Genomic DNA, 23,299 nt, shown 5'->3' on the forward strand with positions numbered 1-23,299 from the left:
CCAGTTTCATCTCAGTGCTATGTATTTCACTCAGGTTGTATTCCATCTGAAACTGGCCATGTTTTGCTCCATCTGTATCCACTATTGGGGAGATTTATCAAAACCTGTACAGAGGAAAAATAATGCAGTTGCCCATAACAACAAATCATGCTTCTTTCATGTTTCATAGTTTAAAAAAAGAAAAGAAGCAGCAATCTGGTTGCTATGGGCAACTGCACCACTTTTCCTCTACCCTGGTTTTGCTAAATCTCCCCGTATATGATACTTATCCTGGACTCGTGCCTTATTCCTTTTATGTGAGATATTACTCCACCTGTTTCCACACGCAGCTGAACTCTATCTGATGCTAATGTAGTTAATATTACTTCAGTTGTTATCTACCTTTAGGTCATTCACAGATTGTCATTCGGTGTGTTTCCCCATATATTCTATCCCCATACTGTATTTCACCTGTATCCACCTTTGGACTGTTGCTTTACTGTATCTGTATCCAGTTTACACTCATGATCTCATCTGTTTGAATCTTAGACTCCTGCTCTATTCTCTCTGTATTAAAGGGGTACTCCGGTGAAAACCTTTTTTCTTTTAAATCAACTGGTGGCAGAAAGTTAAACATATTTGTAAATTACTTCTATTAAAGAATCTTAATCCTTCCAGTACTTATTAGCTGCTGAATGCTACAGAGGAAATTCCTTTCTTTTTGGAACACTGATGACATCACGAGCACAGTGCTCTCTGCTGACATCTCTGTCCATTTTAGCACCCATGCATAGCAGATGCATAGCAGATGTATGCTAAGGGCGGCATGGTGGCTCAGTGGTTAGCACTGCTGCCTTGCAGTGCTGGGGACTTGGGTTCAAATCCCACTAAGGACAACAATAAATAAAGCGTTATTATTATAATAACGTCAGCAGAGAGAACTGTGCTCGTGATGTCATCAGAGAGCATTCCAAAAAGAAAAGAATTTCCTCTGTAGTATTCAGCAGCTAATAAGTACAGGAAGGATTAAGATTTTTTAATAGAAGTAATTTACCAATATGTCTAACTTTCTGCCACCAGTTGATTTAAAAGAAAAAAGGTTTTCACCGGAGTACCCCTTTAACCCTAGGTTTATTCTCTACTCCATCTTTATTCACTTTAGGCTCATAATCTACTCCATCTGTTTTAACTTTAGGCCCCTGTCCTACTGCTCTCCTCTGTCATGCTACACTCCATCTATAACTAGTTTACAACCAGGCTCTACTGCATCTGCATTCAGTTTAGGACTATGCCCAGGGGTATGGTGTAACTAAAGGATCTTGTGGCCTAGTGCAAAAGTTCAGCTTGGGCCTGCGGCCTGTCTGTAAATTTCAACCACATTGGAGGAGATTTATCAAAACCTGTGCAAAGGAAAAGTTATCCAGTTGCCCATAGCAACCAATCAGATCGCTTCTTTCATTTTTAACAAGGACTCTGCAAAATGAAAGAAGCAATCTGATTGGTTTCTATTGGCAACTAGGCAACTTTTCCTTTGCACAGGTTTTGATAAATCTCCCCCATTGTCTGTAACTTTCAGTCCCATTGCTGGGTCTTTTAAATGACCCATTGATGCAGATTAGTTGCACCTCTAATGCAATCACCAAACAGTATGACTGTACACCGAGAAGTGTATAATACTGTGAAAAGTGATTATAGTGCCATTACCACCAGTGACTACAGCCAACACCTTCTCTGATTGTAGACATTAACATTTACTCTATCATTCATGCCCCAGACCACCATGAGGAATTCTCCAGCCATGATCTACCCCTCTCAAAAAAATAAAGAGAACACTTAAACAACACAATGTAACTCCAAGTCAATGACACTTCTGTGAAATCACACTGTCCACTCAGGAAGCAACACTGATTGACAATCAATTTCACATGCTGTTGTGCATATGGAACAGACAACAGGTGGAAATTATTAGCAAATAGCAAGACACGCCCTATAAAAGAGTGGTTCTTCAGGTGGTGACCACAGACCACTTCTCAGTTACTGTTACGCCTAGCGCTCCGGGTCCCCGCTCCTCCCCGGAGCGCTCACGGCGTCTCTCTCCCCGCAGCGCCCCGGTCGGTCCCGCTGACCGGGAGCGCTGCACTGTCATGGCCGTCGGGGATGCGATTCGCACAGCGGGACGCGCCCGCTCGCGAATCGCATCCCAGGTCACTTACCCGTCCCGGTCCCCTGCTGTCATGTGCTGGCGCGCGCGGCTCCGCTCTCTAGGGCGCGCGCGCGCCAGCTCTCTGAGACTTAAAGGGCCAGTGCACCAATGATTGGTGCCTGGCCCAATTAGCTTAATTGGCTCCCACCTGCTCCCAGACTATATCTGATCACTGCCCCTGCACTCCCCTGCCGGATCTTGTTGCCATTGTTCCAGTGAAAGCGTTTCCTTGTGTGTTCCTAGCCTGTGTTCCAGACCTCCTGCCGTTGCCCCTGACTACGATCCTTGCTGCCTGCCCCGACCTTCTGCTACGTCCGACCTTGCTCTTGTCTACTCCCTTGTACCGCGCCTATCTTCAGCAGTCAGAGAGGTTGAGCCGTTGCTAGTGGATACGACCTGGTTACTACCGCCGCTGCAAGACCATCCCGCTTTGCGGCGGGCTCTGGTGAATACCAGTAGTAACTTAGAACCGGTCCACTAGCACGGTCCACGCCAATCCCTCTCTGGCACAGAGGATCCACCTCCTGCCAGCCGAATCGTGACAGTTACTATGCTTCCTGGCTGATGTTTTGGTAAATTTTGAATCCTGGTGGTGCTTTCACTCTAGTGGTAGCAAGTGGCTCAGGTAGTGCAGCTCATCCAGGATGGCACATCAATGCGAGCTGTGGCGAGAAGGTTTGCTGTGTCTGTCAGCATAGTGTCCAGAGCATGGAGGCGCTACCAGGAGACAGGCCAGTACATCAGGAGACGTGGAGGAGGCCATAGGAGGGCAACAACCCAGCAGCAGGACCGCTACCTCCACCAGAGCCCTGCAAAATGACCTCCAGCAGGCCACAAATGTGCATGTGTCCACTCAAACGGTCAGAAACCGACTCCATGAGGGTGGTATGAGGGCCCAACGTCCACAGGTGGGGGTTGTGCTTACAGTCTAACACTGTACGGGACGTTTGGCATTTGTCAGAGAACACCAGCATTGGCAAATTTGCCACTGGCGCCTTGTGCTCTTCACAGATGAAAGCAGGTGCACACTGAGCACATGTGACAGACATGACAGAGTCTGGAGATGCTGTGGAGAACGTTCTGCTGCCTGCAACATCCTCCAGCATGACCGGTTGGGCGGTGGGTCAGTAATGGTGTGGGGTGGCATTTCTTTGGGGGGGGGGGGGGGCGCTCAGCCCTCCGTGTGCTTGCCGGAGGTAGCCTGACTGCCATTAGGTACTGAGATGAGATCCTCAGACCCCTTGTGAGACCATATGCTGGTGCGGTTGGCCCTGGGCTCCTCCTAATGCAAGACAATGCTACACCTCATGTGGCTGGAGTGTGACAGCAGTTTCTGCAAGAGGAAGGCATTGATTCTATGGACTGGCCGCCCGTTCTCCAGACCTGAATCTAAATACATCTGGGACATCATGTCTCGCTCCATCCACCAACGTCACGTTGCACCACAGACTGTCCAGGAGCATGCCCACCTCATCAGGAGCATGCCCGGGTGTTGTAGGGAGGTCATACGGGCACGTGGAGGCCACACACACTACTGAGCCTCCTTTTTACTTGTTTTAAGCACATTACATCAAAGTTGGATCACCCTGTATTGTGGTTTTCCCCTTTGATTTTGAGTGACTCCATATCCAGACCTCCATGGGTTGATAAATTTGATTTCCATTGATAATTTTTGTGTGATTTTGTTGTCAGCACATTCAACTATGTAAAGACAAAAGTATTTAATACCATTAGTTCATTCATTCAGATCTAGGATGTGTTATCTTAGTGTTCCCTTTATTTTTTTGAGCGGTGTATCTCTGTACACAAACTCCCCATAATAGTATCCCCTGCATTTCTTGACTTACTTTTTTAATGCTAACCTAATGCTTCCTGACATTGCGGATTGTGGCAGTGTGCATCGTAAATACTCCTCCCTTTAGTCCTCGGCATTACTAGTGAGGCTATGTTCACATCTCAGAATTTCCATGCAAAAGTCCACTTGAAATTCGGCACGGAAATTCCGCTACAGAAGAGTCCCGTTGAATTCAATGGGATTCTGCTGCATCGTGCACAAGGGGGAATTTTCATGCCAGATGTTTCCGGCACAGAAATTTCAAATTACGTGTCCGCAGAAAGAATTAACCTGTGGACTCCGCACGGAAAGCATAGCCGTCTATGAGAAGGCGCATTCCCATGTGGTCCTAGCGCTGGCATGTTATGCTGGCTACCACAGTCTCAGAGATTTTCCATGCGGACATTCCGTAGTGTGAACATAGCATGAGTATTTAACCTAGCTTCATTTTCTCCATTTATATGAACCTTAAATGGTCACAGTCGTTTCAAATAGCTTCCCTCCATGCCATAGCCTATGTGATTCCTAACATAAGTGTACATTAGTTCCTTTACCAAAAATGACTCCTTACCTCACAAAAACAGTCTTGTCCGCTAGGTGTCTCCCTTTTAGTGCCATCGACTGTCCACTGCCTGTTGTCAGGGGATTTCTGTCTTCAGTAACAGAAAGACCCAGGACAAATTACAGGAAGTGAGGGCAGGGCTTACCATCTGTTATGTGCAGGAAAGGGAGAGTGTCTTAGAACACCTGGGATGTGTGTGTCTGTGTTTGCAAGCTGAGCCAGTCTGCTTGATAAAGATGATCCACATAGGTAAATCATAACTTTCCTCACATCTCTAACCACCCATATAAAGATCGGGAGAGATGTCCCTTTTTTGCTCAGACAGCACCTTGCAAACCCAGTGCATCAGTAACTTCTTCTTCTCTTTACATCCTATCTATTGCAGTGGTCTTCAACCTGCGGACCTCCAGATGTTGCAAAACTACAATTCCCAGCATGGCTGGACAGCCAATGGCTGTCCGGGCATGCTGGGAGTTGTAGTTTTGCAACATCTGGAGGTCCGCAGGTTGAAGACCACTGATCTATAGTACTATTCTATATAACCCATCCCCCAGCACAGGGCCAGCCTGTTGAGTGCACTTTTACAGGCACTATGTCACAGCATACCAGTTTGGACTGAGCGTTGTGCTGTGATGTGATTGGCAAGGCAACTAAGGGAAGAAGTACCTACTGTTACGCCGAGCGCTCCGGGTCCCCGCTCCTCCCCGGAGCGCTCGCTACACTCCTCTCACTGCAGCGCTCCGGTCGGTTCCACGGACCCGGGGCGCTGCGATACCGCCTCTGGCCGGGATGCGATTCGCGATGCGGGTAGCGCCCGCTCGCGATGCGCACCCCGGCTCCCGTACCTGACTCGCTCTCCGTCAGTTCTGTCCCGGCGCGCGCGGCCCCGCTCCCTAGGGCGCGCGCGCGCCGGGTCTTTGCGATTTAAAGGGCCACTGCGCCGCTGATTGGCGCAGTGGTTCCAATTAGTGTTTACACCTGTGCACTTCCCTATATCACCTCACTTCCCCTTCACTCCCTCGCCGGATCTTGTTGCCTTAGTGCCAGTGAAAGCGTTTCCTTGTGTGTTCCTAGCCTGTGTTCCAGACCTCCTGCCGTTGCCCCTGACTACGATCCTTGCTGCCTGCCCCGACCTTCTGCTACGTCCGACCTTGCTTCTGTCTACTCCCTTGTACCGCGCCTATCTTCAGCAGCCAGAGAGGTTGAGCCGTTGCTAGGGGATACGACCTGGTCACTACCGCCGCAGCAAGACCATCCCGCTTTGCGGCGGGCTCTGGTGAAAACCAGTAGTGACTTAGAACCGATCCTCTAGCACGGTCCACGCCAATCCCTCTCTGGCACAGAGGATCCACTACCTGCCAGCCGGCATCGTGACAGTAGATCCGGCCATGGATCCCGCTGAAGTTCCTCTGCCAGTTGTCGCTGACCTCACCACGGTGGTCGCCCAGCAGTCACAACAGATTGCGCAACAAGGCCAACAGCTGTCTCAACTGACTGTTATGCTACAACAGTTACTACCACAGCTCCAGCAACCATCTCCTCCGCCAGCTCCTGTACCTCCCCCGCAGCGAGTGGCCGCTTCTGGACTACGACTATCCTTGCCGGATAAATTTGATGGGGACTCTAAGTTTTGCCGTGGCTTCCTTTCCCAATGTTCATTACACTTGGAGATGATGTCGGACCAGTTCCCCACTGAAAGGTCTAAGGTGGCTTTCGTAGTCAGCCTGCTGTCTGGAAAAGCCCTGGCTTGGGCCACACCGCTCTGGGACCGCAATGACCCCGTCACTGCCTCTGTACACTCCTTCTTCTCGGAAATTCGAAGTGTCTTTGAGGAACCTGCCCGAGCCTCTTCTGCTGAGACTGCCCTGTTGAACCTGGTCCAGGGTAATTCTTCCGTTGGCGAGTACGCCGTACAATTCCGTACTCTTGCTTCTGAATTATCCTGGAACAATGAGGCCCTCTGCGCGACCTTTAAAAAAGGCCTATCCAGCAACATTAAAGATGTTCTGGCCGCACGAGAAATTCCTGCTAATCTTCATGAACTTATTCACCTAGCCACTCGCATTGACATGCGTTTTTCCGAAAGGCGTCAGGAGCTCCGCCAAGATATGGACTCTGTTCGCACGAGGCGTTTCTTCTCCTCGGCTCCTCTCTCCTCTGGTTCCCTGCAATCTGTTCCTGTGCCTCCCGCCGTGGAGGCTATGCAGGTCGACCGGTCTCGCCTGACATCTCAAGAGAGGACACGACGCCGCATGGAGAACCTCTGCCTGTACTGTGCTAGTACCGAACACTTCCTGAGGGATTGTCCTATCCGCCCTCCCCGCCTGGAAAGACGTACCCTGACTCCGCACAAAGGTGAGACAATCCTTGATGTCCACTCTGCTTCTCCACGTCTTACTGTGCCTGTGCGGATGTCTGCCTCTGCCTTCTCCTTCTCTTCTGTGGCCTTCTTGGACTCTGGATCTGCAGGAAATTTTATTTTGGCCTCTCTCGTCAACAGGTTCAACATCCCAGTGACCAGTCTCACCAGACCCCTTTACATCAATTGTATAAACAATGAAAGATTGGACTGTTCCATACGTTTCCGCACGGAGCCCCTTCTAATGAGCATCGGATCTCATCACGAGAGGATTGAACTTTTGGTCCTCCCCAATTGCACCTCGGAAATTCTCCTTGGACTTCCCTGGCTTCAACTTCATTCCCCAACCCTGGATTGGTCCACTGGGGAGATCAAGAGTTGGGGGCCCTCTTGTTCCAAGGACTGTCTAAAACCGGTTCCCAGTAACCCTTGCCGTAACTCTCTGCTTCCTCCAGTAACCGGTCTCCCTAAGGCCTATATGGACTTCGCGGATGTTTTCTGCAAAAAACAAGCGGAGACTCTACCACCTCACAGGCCTTATGATTGTCCTATCGACCTCCTCCCGGGCACTACTCCACCCCGGGGCAGAATTTATCCTCTCTCTGCCCCAGAGACTCTTGCCATGTCTGAATACGTCCAGGAGAATCTAAAAAAGGGCTTTATCCGTAAATCCTCCTCTCCTGCCGGAGCCGGATTTTTCTTTGTGTCCAAAAAAGATGGCTCTCTACGTCCTTGCATTGACTACCGCGGACTTAATAAAATCACGGTTAAGAACCGCTACCCCTTACCCCTCATCTCTGAACTCTTTGATCGCCTCCAAGGTGCCCACATCTTTACTAAATTGGACTTAAGAGGCGCCTATAACCTCATCCGCATCAGAGAGGGGGATGAGTGGAAAACAGCATTTAACACCAGAGATGGACACTTTGAGTATCTGGTCATGCCCTTTGGCCTGTGCAACGCCCCTGCTGTCTTCCAAGACTTTGTTAATGAAATTTTTCGTGATCTGTTATACTCCTGTGTTGTTGTATATCTTGATGATATCCTAATTTTTTCGGCCAATCTAGAAGAACACCGCCAGCATGTCCGTATGGTTCTTCAGAGACTTCGTGACAATCAACTCTATGCTAAAATTGAGAAATGTCTGTTTGAATGCCAATCTCTTCCTTTTCTAGGATACTTGGTCTCTGGCCAGGGACTACAAATGGATCCAGATAAACTCTCTGCCGTCTTAGATTGGCCACGCCCCTCCGGACTCCGTGCCATCCAACGTTTTTTGGGGTTCGCCAATTATTACAGGCAATTTATTCCACATTTTTCTACCATTGTGGCTCCTATTGTGGCTTTAACCAAAAAAAATGCCGATCCCAAGTCTTGGCCTCCTCAAGCGGAAGACGCCTTTAAACGACTCAAGTCTGCCTTCTCTTCGGCTCCCGTGCTCTCCAGACCTGACCCATCTAAACCCTTCCTATTGGAGGTTGATGCCTCCTCAGTGGGAGCTGGAGCTGTCCTTCTACAAAAAAACTCTTCCGGGCATGCTGTTACTTGTGGATTTTTTTCTAGGACCTTCTCTCCGGCGGAGAGGAACTACTCCATCGGGGATCGAGAGCTTCTAGCCATTAAATTAGCACTTGAGGAATGGAGGCATCTGCTGGAGGGATCAAGATTTCCAGTTATTATTTACACCGATCACAAGAACCTCTCATACCTCGAGTCTGCCCAACGGCTGAATCCTCGTCAGGCCAGGTGGTCTCTGTTCTTTGCCCGATTTAATTTTGAAATTCACTTTCGGCCTGCTGATAAGAACATTAGGGCCGATGCTCTCTCTCGTTCCTCAGATGCTTCTGAAATTGAACTCTCTCCTCAACACATCATTTCTCCTGACTGCCTGATTTCCACTTCTCCAGCCTCCATCAGGCAAACTCCTCCAGGAAAGACCTTTGTTTCTCCACGCCAACGCCTCGGAATCCTCAAATGGGGTCACTCCTCCCATCTCGCAGGTCATGCGGGCATCAAGAAATCTGTGCAACTCATCTCTCGCTTCTATTGGTGGCCGACTCTAGAGACTGATGTGGTGGACTTTGTGCGAGCCTGCACTATCTGTGCCCGGGATAAGACTCCTCGCCAGAAGCCCGCTGGTTTTCTTCTTCCTCTGCCTGTTCCCGAACAACCTTGGTCTCTGATTGGTATGGATTTTATTACTGACTTACCCCCATCCCATGGCAACACTGTTATTTGGGTGGTCGTTGATCGATTCTCCAAAATGGCACATTTCATCCCTCTTCCTGGTCTTCCTTCAGCGCCTCAGTTGGCTAAACAATTTTTTGTACACATTTTTCGTCTTCACGGGTTGCCTACGCAGATCGTCTCGGATAGAGGCGTCCAATTTGTGTCTAAATTCTGGAGGGCTCTCTGTAAACAACTCAAGATTAAATTAAATTTTTCTTCTGCATACCATCCTCAATCCAATGGACAAGTAGAAAGAATTAACCAGATCTTGGGTGACTATTTACGACATTTTGTTTCCTCCCGCCAGGATGACTGGGCAGATCTTCTACCTTGGGCCGAATTCTCGTATAATTTCAGAATCTCTGAATCTTCCTCCAAATCCCCGTTTTTCGTGGTGTACGGCCGTCACCCTCTTCCCCCCCTCCCTACCCCCTTGCCCTCTGGTCTGCCCGCTGTGGATGAAATTTCTCGTGATCTTTCCATCATATGGAGAGAGACCCAAAATTCTCTCTTACAGGCTTCTTCACGCATGAAGAGATTCGCGGATAAGAAAAGAAGAGCTCCTCCCATTTTTTCCCCTGGAGACAAGGTATGGCTCTCCGCCAAATATGTCCGCTTCCGTGTCCCTAGCTATAAGTTGGGACCACGCTATCTTGGTCCTTTCAAGATTTTGCGCCAGATTAATCCTGTCTCTTACAAACTTCTTCTTCCTCCTTCTCTTCGTATTCCTAATGCCTTTCATGTTTCTCTTCTTAAACCACTTATCATTAACCGTTTCTCTCCCAAATCTGTTCCCCCCACTCCTGTCTCCGGCTCCTCGGACATCTTCTCCGTCAAAGAAATTTTAGCATCTAAAAAGGTCAGAGGGAAAACCTTCTTTTTAGTGGATTGGGAGGGTTGTGGTCCTGAAGAGAGGTCCTGGGAACCTGAGGACAATATCCTGGACAAAAGTCTGGTCCTCAGGTTCTCAGGCTCCAAGAAGAGGGGGAGACCCAAGGGGGGGGGTACTGTTACGCCGAGCGCTCCGGGTCCCCGCTCCTCCCCGGAGCGCTCGCTACACTCCTCTCACTGCAGCGCTCCGGTCGGTTCCACGGACCCGGGGCGCTGCGATACCGCCTCTGGCCGGGATGCGATTCGCGATGCGGGTAGCGCCCGCTCGCGATGCGCACCCCGGCTCCCGTACCTGACTCGCTCTCCGTCAGTTCTGTCCCGGCGCGCGCGGCCCCGCTCCCTAGGGCGCGCGCGCGCCGGGTCTTTGCGATTTAAAGGGCCACTGCGCCGCTGATTGGCGCAGTGGTTCCAATTAGTGTTTACACCTGTGCACTTCCCTATATCACCTCACTTCCCCTTCACTCCCTCGCCGGATCTTGTTGCCTTAGTGCCAGTGAAAGCGTTTCCTTGTGTGTTCCTAGCCTGTGTTCCAGACCTCCTGCCGTTGCCCCTGACTACGATCCTTGCTGCCTGCCCCGACCTTCTGCTACGTCCGACCTTGCTTCTGTCTACTCCCTTGTACCGCGCCTATCTTCAGCAGCCAGAGAGGTTGAGCCGTTGCTAGGGGATACGACCTGGTCACTACCGCCGCAGCAAGACCATCCCGCTTTGCGGCGGGCTCTGGTGAAAACCAGTAGTGACTTAGAACCGATCCTCTAGCACGGTCCACGCCAATCCCTCTCTGGCACAGAGGATCCACTACCTGCCAGCCGGCATCGTGACACCTACATGTATACTAGTGGCAAACAGCTCAGCCCTGGTCCTGCCCCTGAAATGGAGAGAATGAGAAATAGCTGTACACTACGGAGGGGGCTCAATAACAACAGTGAGAGCACAAAAATCATCTTACTACTCTGAAAGGTTAATCCAACAAAACCATGATGGTTTTTAAAAATGTCTAGAAATGACAGGTACACTTTAAGGGAAATATCTATAGGATCGACCAGCGTTATTAATGGCAAATGGTAGGCTGGGGCCCTGAAGCTTTATGTTACAATATCAATGTCAGCCTTACATTTAAGGTCTGCTCCATCTGTCGTCATTTCAGACTCTTGCTCTTCTCTGTTTACATTAACTTTTTATAATGCTCCTGCTGTACGTTCATACTATAATACATCCATATCTCTTCCATCTGTATCCACCTATACCTAACCTCTTCCAACCAGTGTTTAGCAGTCAAAATTCTTAACATGGAACAACTTACAATATGGACATAAACGATATTCTGACCACCTCCTGGACATCCGCCCATATGAGAATGTAAAATTAGCCTCAGCTAAGAAAAATAATCACATTCAAATGAAAGATTTTATACTTGTTCTTCAGCCTTCCCATGTTCTTCTCGAGAGGTTTAGTCATTGCTTACATGACCAGATTAGTGACCTCCAGAGCCCTACACCAGTGGACTCCTCAACCTGTTGCAAAAATGACATCTCCCGACATGCCCTGGCTACTAAAGCTTGAGACCATTGCTTTATTAGTACAAAAGCTGTATGATGGCATTTGCAAGGAAAAGTGTGGGCTCCACTACTTCCACCACCACCTCTCCGGAGGTTATAATGTCCACAAACACTTGATAACTTTCAACTAAACTCCAACTCCACTTTAACACAACACAAAGGGTTGAACTGGCTACTATGCCCAACAGTTACTGCCCTAGACACAACCACAGTATCATAATATCATACAGCTTAAAGGGGTACTCCACTGGAAAGTTAAAATGATTTGTAAATAACTTCTATATAAAAATCTTAATTCTTCCAGTACTGATCAGCCGCTATATGCTCCACAGGAAGTTCCTTTCTTTTTGAATTTCCTTTCTGTCTGACCACAGGATAGGTTTGCTATGGGTATTTGCTCCTGCTCTGGACAGTTCCTAAAATGGACAGAGGTGTCAGCAGAAAGTACTGTGGTCAGACAGAAAGGAAATTCAAAAAGAAAAGAACTTCCTGTGGAGCATCTATCAGCTATAAGTACTGGAAGGATTAAGATATTTAAATAGAAGTAATTTACAAATCTGTTTAACTTTCTGGCACCAGTTGATTTAAAAAAAATAAAGTTTTCCAGGGGAGTACCCCTTTAAACTCTACTCTGTTAAATCCTTGCTGTTACGCCGAGCGCTCCGGGTCCCCGCTCCTCCCCGGAGCGCTCGCTACACTCTCCTCACTGCAGCGCTCCGGTCAGATCCACTGACCCGGGGCGCTGCGATACCGCCTCCAGCCGGGATGCGATTCGCGATGCGGGTAGCGCCCGCTCGCGATGCGCACCCCGGCTCCCGTACCTGACTCGCTCCCCGTCAGTCCTGTCCCGGCGCGCGCGGCCCCGCTCCCTAGGGCGCGCGCGCGCCGGGTCTTTGCGATTTAAAGGGCCACTGCGCCGCTGATTGGCGCAGTGGTTCCAATTAGTGTTATCACCTGTGCACTTCCCTATATCACATCACTTCCCCTGCACTTCCTTGCCGGATCTTGTTGCCATCGTGCCAGTGAAAGCGTTTCCTTGTGTGTTCCTAGCCTGTGTTCCAGACCTCCTGCCGTTGCCCCTGACTACGATCCTTGCTGCCTGCCCCGACCTTCTGCTACGTCCGACCTTGCTTCTGTCTACTCCCTTGTACCGCGCCTATCTTCAGCAGCCAGAGAGGTTGAGCCGTTGCTAGTGGATACGACCTGGTCACTACCGCCGCAGCAAGACCATCCCGCTTTGCGGCGGGCTCTGGTGAAAACCAGTAGTGACTTAGAACCGATCCACTAGCACGGTCCACGCCAATCCCTCTCTGGCACAGAGGATCCACTACCTGCCAGCCGGCATCGTGACAGTAGATCCGGCCATGGATCCCGCTGAAGTTCCTCTGCCAGTTGTCGCTGACCTCACCACGGTGGTCGCCCAGCAGTCACAACAGATAGCGCAACAAGGCCAACAGCTGTCTCAACTGACCGTTATGCTACAGCAGTTACTACCACAGCTTCAGCAATCATCTCCTCCGCCAGCTCCTGCACCTCCTCCGCAGCGAGTGGCCGCTTCTGGACTACGACTATCCTTGCCGGATAAATTTGATGGGGACTCTAAGTTTTGCCGTGGCTTTCTTTCCCAATGTTCACTACACTTGGAGATGATGTCGGACCAGTTTCCCACTGAAAGGTCTAAGGTGGCTTTCGTAGTCAGCCTTCTGTCTGGAAAAGCCCTGTCTTGGGCCACACCGCTCTGGGACCGCAATGACCCCGTCACTGCCTCTGTACACTCCTTCTTCTCGGAAATTCGAAGTGTCTTTGAGGAACCTGCCCGAGCCTCTTCTGCTGAGACTGCCCTGTTGAACCTGGTCCAGGGTAATTCTTCCGTTGGCGAGTATGCCGTACAATTCCGTACTCTTGCTTCAGAATTATCCTGGAATAATGAGGCCCTCTGCGCGACCTTTAAAAAAGGCCTATCCAGCAACATTAAAGATGTTCTGGCCGCACGAGAAATCCCTGCTAATCTACATGAACTCATTCACCTAGCCACTCGCATTGACATGCGTTTTTCCGAAAGGCGTCAGGAGCTCCGCCAGGATATGGACTCTGTTCGCACGAGGCGTTTCTTCTCCCCGGCTCCTCTCTCCTCTGGTCCCCTGCAATCTGTTCCTGTGCCTCCCGCCGTGGAGGCTATGCAGGTCGACCGGTCTCGCCTGACACCTCAAGAGAGGACACGACGCCGCATGGAGAATCTTTGCCTGTACTGTGCTAGTACCGAACACTTCCTGAAGGATTGTCCTATCCGTCCTCCCCGCCTGGAAAGACGTACGCTGACTCCGCACAAAGGTGAGACAGTCCTTGATGTCTACTCTGCTTCTCCACGTCTTACTGTGCCTGTGCGGATATCTGCCTCTGCCTTCTCCTTCTCTACTATGGCCTTCTTGGACTCCGGATCTGCAGGAAATTTTATTTTGGCCTCTCTCGTCAACAGGTTCAACATCCCGGTGACCAGTCTCGCCAGACCCCTCTACATCAATTGTGTAAACAATGAAAGATTGGACTGTACCATACGTTTCCGCACGGAGCCCCTTCTAATGTGCATCGGATCTCATCACGAGAGGATTGAACTTTTGGTCCTCCCCAATTGCACTTCTGAAATTCTCCTTGGACTTCCCTGGCTTCAACTTCATTCCCCAACCCTGGATTGGTCCACTGGGGAGATCAAGAGTTGGGGGCCCTCTTGTTCCAAGGACTGCCTAAAACCGGTTCCCAGTAAGCCTTGCCGTGACTCTGTGGTTCCTCCTGTAACCGGTCTCCCTAAGGCCTATATGGACTTTGCGGATGTTTTTTGCAAAAAACAAGCTGAGACTCTACCTCCTCACAGGCCTTATGATTGTCCTATCGACCTCCTCCCGGGCACTACTCCACCCCGGGGCAGAATTTATCCTCTCTCCGCTCCAGAGACTCTTGCCATGTCTGAATACGTCCAGGAAAATTTAAAGAAGGGCTTTATCCGTAAATCCTCCTCTCCTGCCGGAGCCGGATTTTTCTTTGTGTCCAAAAAAGATGGCTCTCTACGTCCTTGCATTGACTACCGCGGCCTTAATAAAATCACGGTTAAGAACCGCTACCCCCTACCCCTCATCTCTGAACTCTTTGATCGCCTCCAAGGTGCCCACATCTTTACCAAACTGGACTTGAGAGGTGCTTATAATCTCATCCGCATCAGAGAGGGGGATGAATGGAAAACGGCATTTAACACCAGAGATGGACACTTTGAGTATCTGGTCATGCCATTTGGCCTGTGCAACGCCCCTGCCGTCTTCCAAGACTTTGTTAATGAAATTTTTCGTGATCTCTTATACTCCTGTGTTGTTGTATATCTGGACGATATCCTGATTTTTTCTGCCAATCTAGAAGAACACCGCCAGCATGTCCGTATGGTTCTTCAGAGACTTCGTGACAATCAACTCTATGCCAAGATAGAGAAATGTCTGTTTGAATGCCAATCTCTTCCTTTCCTAGGATACTTGGTCTCTGGCCAGGGACTACAAATGGATCCAGACAAACTCTCTGCCGTCTTAGATTGGCCACGCCCCTCCGGACTCCGTGCTATCCAACGTTTTTTGGGCTTCGCCAATTATTACAGGCAATTTATTCCACATTTTTCTACCCTTGTGGCTCCTATCGTGGCTTTAACCAAAAAAAATGCCGATCCCAAGTCTTGGCCTCCTCAAGCGGAAGACGCCTTTAAACGGCTCAAGTCTGCCTTCTCTTCGGCTCCCGTGCTCTCCAGACCTGACCCATCTAAACCCTTCCTATTGGAGGTTGATGCCTCCTCAGTGGGAGCTGGAGCTGTCCTTCTACAAAAAAATTCTTCCGGGCATGCTGTTACTTGTGGGTTTTTTTCTAGGACCTTCTCTCCGGCGGAGAGGAACTACTCCATCGGGGATCGAGAGCTTCTAGCCATTAAATTAGCACTTGAGGAATGGAGGCATCTGCTGGAGGGTTCAAGATTTCCAGTTATTATTTACACCGATCACAAGAACCTCTCCTACCTCCAGTCTGCCCAACGGCTGAATCCTCGCCAGGCCAGGTGGTCTCTGTTCTTTGCCCGATTTAATTTTGAAATTCACTTTCGGCCTGCTGATAAGAACATTAGGGCCGATGCTCTCTCTCGTTCCTCAGATGCTTCTGAAGTTGAACTCTCTCCGCAACACATCATTCCTCCTGACTGCCTGATTTCCACTTCTCCAGCCTCCATCAGGCAAACTCCTCCAGGAAAGACCTTTGTTTCTCCACGCCAACGCCTCGGAATCCTCAAATGGGGTCACTCCTCCCATCTCGCAGGTCATGCGGGCATCAAGAAATCTGTGCAACTCATCTCTCGCTTCTATTGGTGGCCGACTCTAGAGACGGATGTGGTGGACTTTGTGCGAGCTTGCACTATCTGTGCCCGGGATAAGACTCCTCGCCAGAAGCCCGCTGGTTTTCTTCATCCTCTGCCTGTCCCCGAACAGCCTTGGTCTCTGATTGGTATGGATTTTATTACTGACTTACCCCCTTCCCGTGGCAACACTGTTATTTGGGTGGTCGTTGATCGATTCTCCAAAATGGCACATTTCATCCCTCTTCCTGGTCTTCCTTCAGCGCCTCAGTTGGCTAAACAATTTTTTGTACACATTTTTCGTCTTCACGGGTTGCCTACGCAGATCGTCTCGGATAGAGGCGTCCAATTCGTGTCTAAATTCTGGAGGGCTCTCTGTAAACAACTCAAGATTAAATTACATTTTTCTTCTGCATATCATCCTCAATCCAATGGACAAGTAGAAAGAATTAACCAGGTCTTGGGTGATTATTTACGACATTTTGTTTCCTCCCGCCAGGATGACTGGGCAGATCTTCTACCTTGGGCCGAATTCTCGTATAATTTCAGAGTCTCTGAATCTTCCTCCAAATCCCCATTTTTCGTGGTGTACGGCCGTCACCCTCTTCCCCCCCTCCCTACCCCCTTGCCCTCTGGTCTGCCCGCTGTGGATGAAATTTCTCGTGATCTTTCCATCATATGGAGAGAGACCCAAAATTCTCTCTTACAGGCTTCATCACGCATGAAGAAGTTCGCGGATAAGAAAAGAAGAGCTCCTCCCATTTTTTCCCCTGGAGACAAGGTATGGCTCTCCGCTAAATATGTCCGCTTCCGTGTCCCTAGCTATAAGTTGGGACCACGCTATCTTGGTCCTTTCAAAATTTTGTGCCAGATTAATCCTGTCTCTTACAAACTTCTTCTTCCTCCTTCTCTTCGTATTCCTAATGCCTTTCACGTTTCTCTTCTTAAACCACTTTTCATTAACCGTTTCTCTCCCAAATCTGTTCCTCCCACTCCTGTTTCCGGCTCCTCGGACATCTTCTCCGTCAAAGAGATTTTGGCATCCAAAAAGGTCAGAGGGAAAACTTTTTTTTTAGTGGATTGGGAGGGTTGTGGTCCAGAAGAGAGATCCTGGGAACCTGAGGACAATATCCTAGACAAAAGTCTGCTCCTCAGGTTCTCAGGCTCTAAGAAGAGGGGGAGACCCAAGGGGGGGGGGGTACTGTTACGCCGAGCGCTCCGGGTCCCCGCTCCTCCCCGGAGCACTCGCTACACTCTCCTCACTGCAGCGCTCCGGTCAGATCCACTGACCCGGGGCGCTGCGATACCGCCTCCAGCCGGGATGCGATTCGCGATGCGGGTAGCGCCCGCTCGCGATGCTCACCCCGGCTCCCGTACCTGACTCGCTCCCCGTCAGTCCTGTCCCGGCGCGCGCGGCCCCGCTCCCTAGGGCGCGCGCGCGCCGGGTCTTTGCGATTTAAAGGGCCACTGCGCCGCTGATTGGCGCAGTGGTTCCAATTAGTGTTATCACCTGTGCACTTCCCTATATCACATCACTTCCCCTGCACTTCCTTGCCGGATCTTGTTGCCATCGTGCCAGTGAAAGCGTTTCCTTGTGTGTTCCTAGCCTGTGTTCCAGACCTCCTGCCGTTGCCCCTGACTACGATCCTTGCTGCCTGCCCCGACCTTCTGCTACGTCCGACCTTGCTTCTGTCTACTCCCTTGTACCGCGCCTATCTTCAGCAGCCAGAGAGGTTGAGCCGTTGCTAGTGGATACGACCTGGTCACTACCGCCGCAGCAAGACCATCCCGCTTTGCGGCGGGCTCTGGTGAAAACCAGTAGTGACTTAGAACCGATCCACTAGCACGGTCCACGCCAATCCCTCTCTGGCACAGAGGATCCACTACCTGCCAGCCGGCATCGTGACACTTGCTTCCCCAAAGACTCCATAGATTGTCGATTGTTGGCTACAAGTACAATCTCCTCCAATGAAGTCTATATTTTTCTACTGATTAGCAACAAAAAAAAAATTCTGTAAATTCAAAATTCTCCTACGTAGAGCCCAAAAATCTACTTTCCAACTCAAAGTTTTACATGGGAGCTCCATTAGGCAGCCATACACCCATACTTGGTGAGTAAGGTAATAGGGGTTCTAAGATTTACCTGCACCTGTTCATCGATCTGTTAGCGTTGCCTTATTACCAAAATCCCAAAACATACAGTATACTGGATCAGATAAGCCCTTGCGGTACATCTCGTAGAGCTGAGTGAACGTGTATGTGCACAGCCCCTTTGACATTCGTTTTACATATAAATCAGTGTCCCGTAGTGTTTATAGGGTTTTTCTCAGTGTTTTAATGTAGAGTATAAATATCTCCCAGTGTAAGGTGTCCTTAGTAACACAACGTCAAGCTGCTCTTAAACAAGGCTCTGTTTTCCAAGAAAAACTTACTGTATGCATACAAACATAGGGGGGCCGCGGACAGGGAGCTATGGAAAAATATTCTGTAGGGGAAACTGTTGTATTGTTCCTGACTCCTATGCCCAGACGCAGTGCGGCTGGATTCCTGCTATGTGTTTAATGACCTGGCACACATCTGATAAACACTGGGTGCTGCGTGTACTGTGAGCCCCTGCCTGGTATTGATTCACTGGGACACAGAAAGGAGACTTGGAGCCTGGGGCCCCTCGCTGCCCCACCCCCTGCTGAAGCTCAGGGGGTGGTGGGGGCAGTAGATGCTGCACATCCTATAAGCACACAGACTGTCATGTATAGCCTACAGATGAAAAGATAACTTTATACAGTGTTTACATTCACTTAAAGGGAAACTATCATATGCAAATTCGTGAAGCGTTCCATAAAGGAAAAAAATATTAGTAACACTGAGCCCTTTAATTGAGTGTACCCATTAAGAGTTAATCTAATCATATCTTCCCAAGGATGTGGAAATGGGAAACAAAAAGAAAAACCACAAGGCGCCTAGTGCGTTATCCCAAGATATCAAAATTAAAAAGGATGATTGTTATTGTGCTTACCTTGAGCGCAATGGATTTGCGCATATCACCCCGGTGCAAGGGGTACAGACGAGTAGAGATATCCAAGGAGTGCTGCAAAGCCGTAGGGAAATGGAAGCCAATGCTGGGCTGTCCAGAATGCATACAATTAGATGAGTAGAAAAATCCCTCTTTAGGCGCTGCTTCTCCCAAAAGGATATACTCGATTCAGAAGGTCGATTAAAAGATGTACTTTATTAACCAATGACGCGTTTTGGGTATTCACCCTTCCTCAGATTGGTATCAATCTGAGGAAGGGTGAATACCCGAAACGCGTCATTGGCGTGGCTGGGATCTAATGCCCAAAAATACCCATGCCTTCTCTTATGGATGCTCTTCATCAAACTTGATTCTACTAGAGCCTTCTACTAGAACAATCTTTTATTGGGTCCTAGTAACCTCCAAAATCTTTGGACAAAATCTTTGTGAGAGCTTCAGACTAATAAAGTTACCAATTTCAGTGTTATGTTATGGCACATAGGACATTGGTTTTTAACCTGCGGACCTCCAGATGTTGCAAAACTACAACTCCCAGCATGCCCGGACAGCCAACGGCTGTCCGGGCATGCTAGGAGTTGTAGTTTTGCAACATCTGGAGGTCCGCAGGTTGAAGACCACTGACATAGGAGATGCAACGGCAGTGAAAGTGACATGTATAGCTAACTGTTGTCCTTAAAGTACAATATATTAGAACACAAAGCCCCCACTATGAGGTGGCACCTTAACCTAGAATAATGCTGCTGTGACTGTACTGCACAGTGAATGGTGGCTTCCTTCTGTCTCCTCTGTATCAGTCTATCATTTACGCACGTATTATACTTGTGTCATGTATTCTAATCCCTAATCATATGTACAGTGCCCTGGAACCAAGGGCGTTCTAAAAATAAAAAATAACACTAATAATTCTACCCCACCAATCAAATCACTTGTAATGTAAATATGACTAGAGGAAGTAGGCGTGCGTCATATCAAATGCTTCTGGTCAATGGCATAATGGTGACCATACTAAATCTGCTTATGAACATGAATGAACTGAATTATGGCACATATAACTACTGTAATAATGCCCCCTATGTGATACTTCCCATTTATACTACTGCCTCCTATGTACAAAGATATAACTACTATAATACTGCTTACTATGTACAATAATGCCCCTATAGACAAAGCAATAATTACTATACTATAATATTGCTTCCTATTTACAAGAATAAAATTACTATAATACTGCATCCTATGTACAAATATATATCTACTATAATACTGCCTCCTCTGTACAAGAATATAACTACTATAATACTGTCTCCTATATACAAGAATATAACTACTATAATACTGCCTCCTATGTACAAGAATATAATTTATATAATACTGCCCCCTATTTACAGGAATATAACTACTATAACACTGCCCCATATGTACAAGAATATAACTACTATAATACTGCTTCCTATGCACAAGAATATAACTACTATAATACTGCCTCCTATGTACAAGAATGAAACTACTATTATACTGCCCCTATGTACAAAAGTATAACTACTTTAATACTGCCTCCTATGTACAAGAATGAAACTACTATTATACTGCCCCTATGTACAAAAGTATAACTACTTTAATACTGCCTCCTATGTACAAGTATATAAGTACTAAAATACTCCTATGTACAAGAATATAGCTGTTATATTCTTGTACATAGGGGGCTGTATTCGGTGGTGTATTTTAGTTTTGTGCTGCCCTAACCAGATCCCCCCCCCCCCATACACCCACCACTCTGCATTGATGTACAGTATATGTATAAATGATGGATGTATGAATGATGTACATTATATGTTTGCATTATGATAGATGTGTATGTGACTGATATATGTATGATAGGTGTTTGTATGTATGTATGATAAATGTATGGTAGATATGTGTATATGACTGGTGTATTATAGGTGTGTGTCTATTATAAAGTACATACAAATATCTATTATACATACACATATTTATCAAATACACATCTATCATACACCAGTCACATACACCTCTATCATACATTTATACATGCATGCATGGTGAGGTATGCACTGTGCCCATTTGGTGCCAGCAGTCACAGGAAGCACTGAAGTGCCATTTCTGCTGCCCCCCTTAAACTACCACATGGGCCTTGTTGGCATAATGGTAAATACCACCACTGGCAGTAGTTATGTGCTTGTATATAGAAGGTAGTATTATAGTAATTAAAGGGTACCTCTCATCAAATAAACTTTTGATATATTTTAGATTAATGAATGTTGAATAACTTTCCAATAGCATGTTAATGAAAAATAAGCTTCTTTCTGTTGTATTTTTCCCGATCAGTCCTGTCAGCAAGCATTTCTGACTCATGCTGGAGTCCTAAACACTCAGAGCTGCCAGCCTGCTTTGTTCACAGCCAAACAGGCTGTGAACAAAGCAGGCTGGCAGCTCTGAGTGTTCTCCTTTGTGAACAAAGCAGACTGGCAGCTGGTAGTGTTTAGGACTCCAGCATGAGTCTGAAATGCTTGCTGCCAGGACTGGTAGGGAGACCCCTAGTGGTCATTTCTTCAAAGTGGAAAATTAAATAGAAAGAAGCATATGATTTAATAACATGCAATTGTAAAGTTATTCTGCATACATTAATCTATAATATATCAAAAGTTTTTTTTGATGAGAGGTACCCTTTAAACTCCCTCTTTTTTTTGCAGATTGATGGCCGTAATTTTGCCGGGTCATAACGGCCAATAATGGTTCCTGCCATCTTAGTAGCCATATTAATACTAGCCGCCTGTTCACACTGACCATATATGCACACTTGCCTGAGTAAACATCCAATTTTCAACACCAATGTGTTCCAGTCTTATACATTCTTATACAATCATGTGTTCCATCACAAGAATCCTTGCCAGCTATTTTATATATTTGCATGTATTCAGAATTAGTCGTGTTAGTGTTGTAGTCACACTCATTATTAGTATATTATTGAGAGTTCCTTTTTAGCGCATTTTAGCACACTCCAAAACATCAATGCATGAATCCTCTCTGTGGCTGGCTACAATCTCAGTCTCTTACTGCATGCTATCAAATTAATGGCATTTAACCCATACAGTGCATACAACATAACTGTTCTTAGGACATCTTCATATCTGCAGGTACTATTAGTTACACAATGCCCACATTCTAAGATAAGTCACATGAAGTAAACAAACAATCCTCCACATTAGTGTGAAACAAAAACCTCTTATCCTGATTTTGCTTCCTAATTGGTCCGGTCAGGCTTTCATTTTTCTTTTAGTTTCTATACGTTTCCAGCTGTCCCGTCATCAGGAATTAATGTGACAGTATTTACGGTCATAAATATGTGGCTTAGCGTGCATAAGAGACGGCGATGATGGCGGCCATAACACATACACTGCCCCTATATACATACACATGACCATCATACACACATACACTTCCCCTATATACACACACATGGCCATCATACACACATACACTGCCCCTATATACACACACATGGCCATCATACACACATACACTGCCCCTATATACACACACATGGCCATCATACACACATACACAGCTTCTATATGCACATACACTGCCACTATATAAACACACATGGCCATCATACACACATATACAGCCTCTATATGCACATACACTGTCACTATATAGACACACATTGCCATCATACACACATACACAGCCTCTATATGCACATACACTGTCACTATATAGACACACATTGCCATCATACACACATACACAGCTTCTATATGCACATACACTGCCACTATATAGACACACATGGCCATCATACACACATATACAGCCTCTATATGCACATACACTGTCACTATATAGACACACATTGCCATCATACACACATACACAGCTTCTATATGCACATACACTGCCACTATATAGACACACATGGCCATCATACACACATATACAGCCTCTATATGCACATACACTGCCACTATATAGACACACATGGCCATCATACACACATACACTTCCCCGATATACACACACATGGCTATCATGCACACATACGATGCTTTTTTATGTCGGGGCCAACGCATTAAGTGCTATCCGGCAGCGCCAAATGCTTAAGCTGCTGCCGGATAGCAGCTTAATGTTCCCCGTGTGGTGCGGTAAGTATTGCTTACCCCTCCACGATGCTCCGGGGTGCCCTCCGGGTCCAGCGCGTCTTCCGGTGTCTTCTCGGCCCTCTCCGATGACGTCAATACGCTGCTGCGCACGTC

At 47.8% G+C, this 23,299-nt stretch overlaps 1 protein-coding gene across 1 annotated transcript in view; it reads right to left on the reverse strand.

Moving 5' to 3' along the window:
- The window catches only part of HCK (HCK proto-oncogene, Src family tyrosine kinase), a 358,121-nt gene extending 339,038 nt beyond the window's left edge, over window positions 1-19,083 (reverse strand). The window contains exon 1 of the mRNA XM_056547422.1: window positions 19,005-19,083. The gene's annotated coding sequence lies outside the window, so the exon portion shown is untranslated. The remainder of the gene's footprint in view (window positions 1-19,004) is intronic.
- Window positions 19,084-23,299: the final 4,216 nt, after the last annotated feature.

This window comes from Hyla sarda, chromosome 12, assembly GCF_029499605.1.
Source record: "Hyla sarda isolate aHylSar1 chromosome 12, aHylSar1.hap1, whole genome shotgun sequence".
Taxonomy (NCBI): Eukaryota; Metazoa; Chordata; class Amphibia; order Anura; family Hylidae; genus Hyla; species Hyla sarda.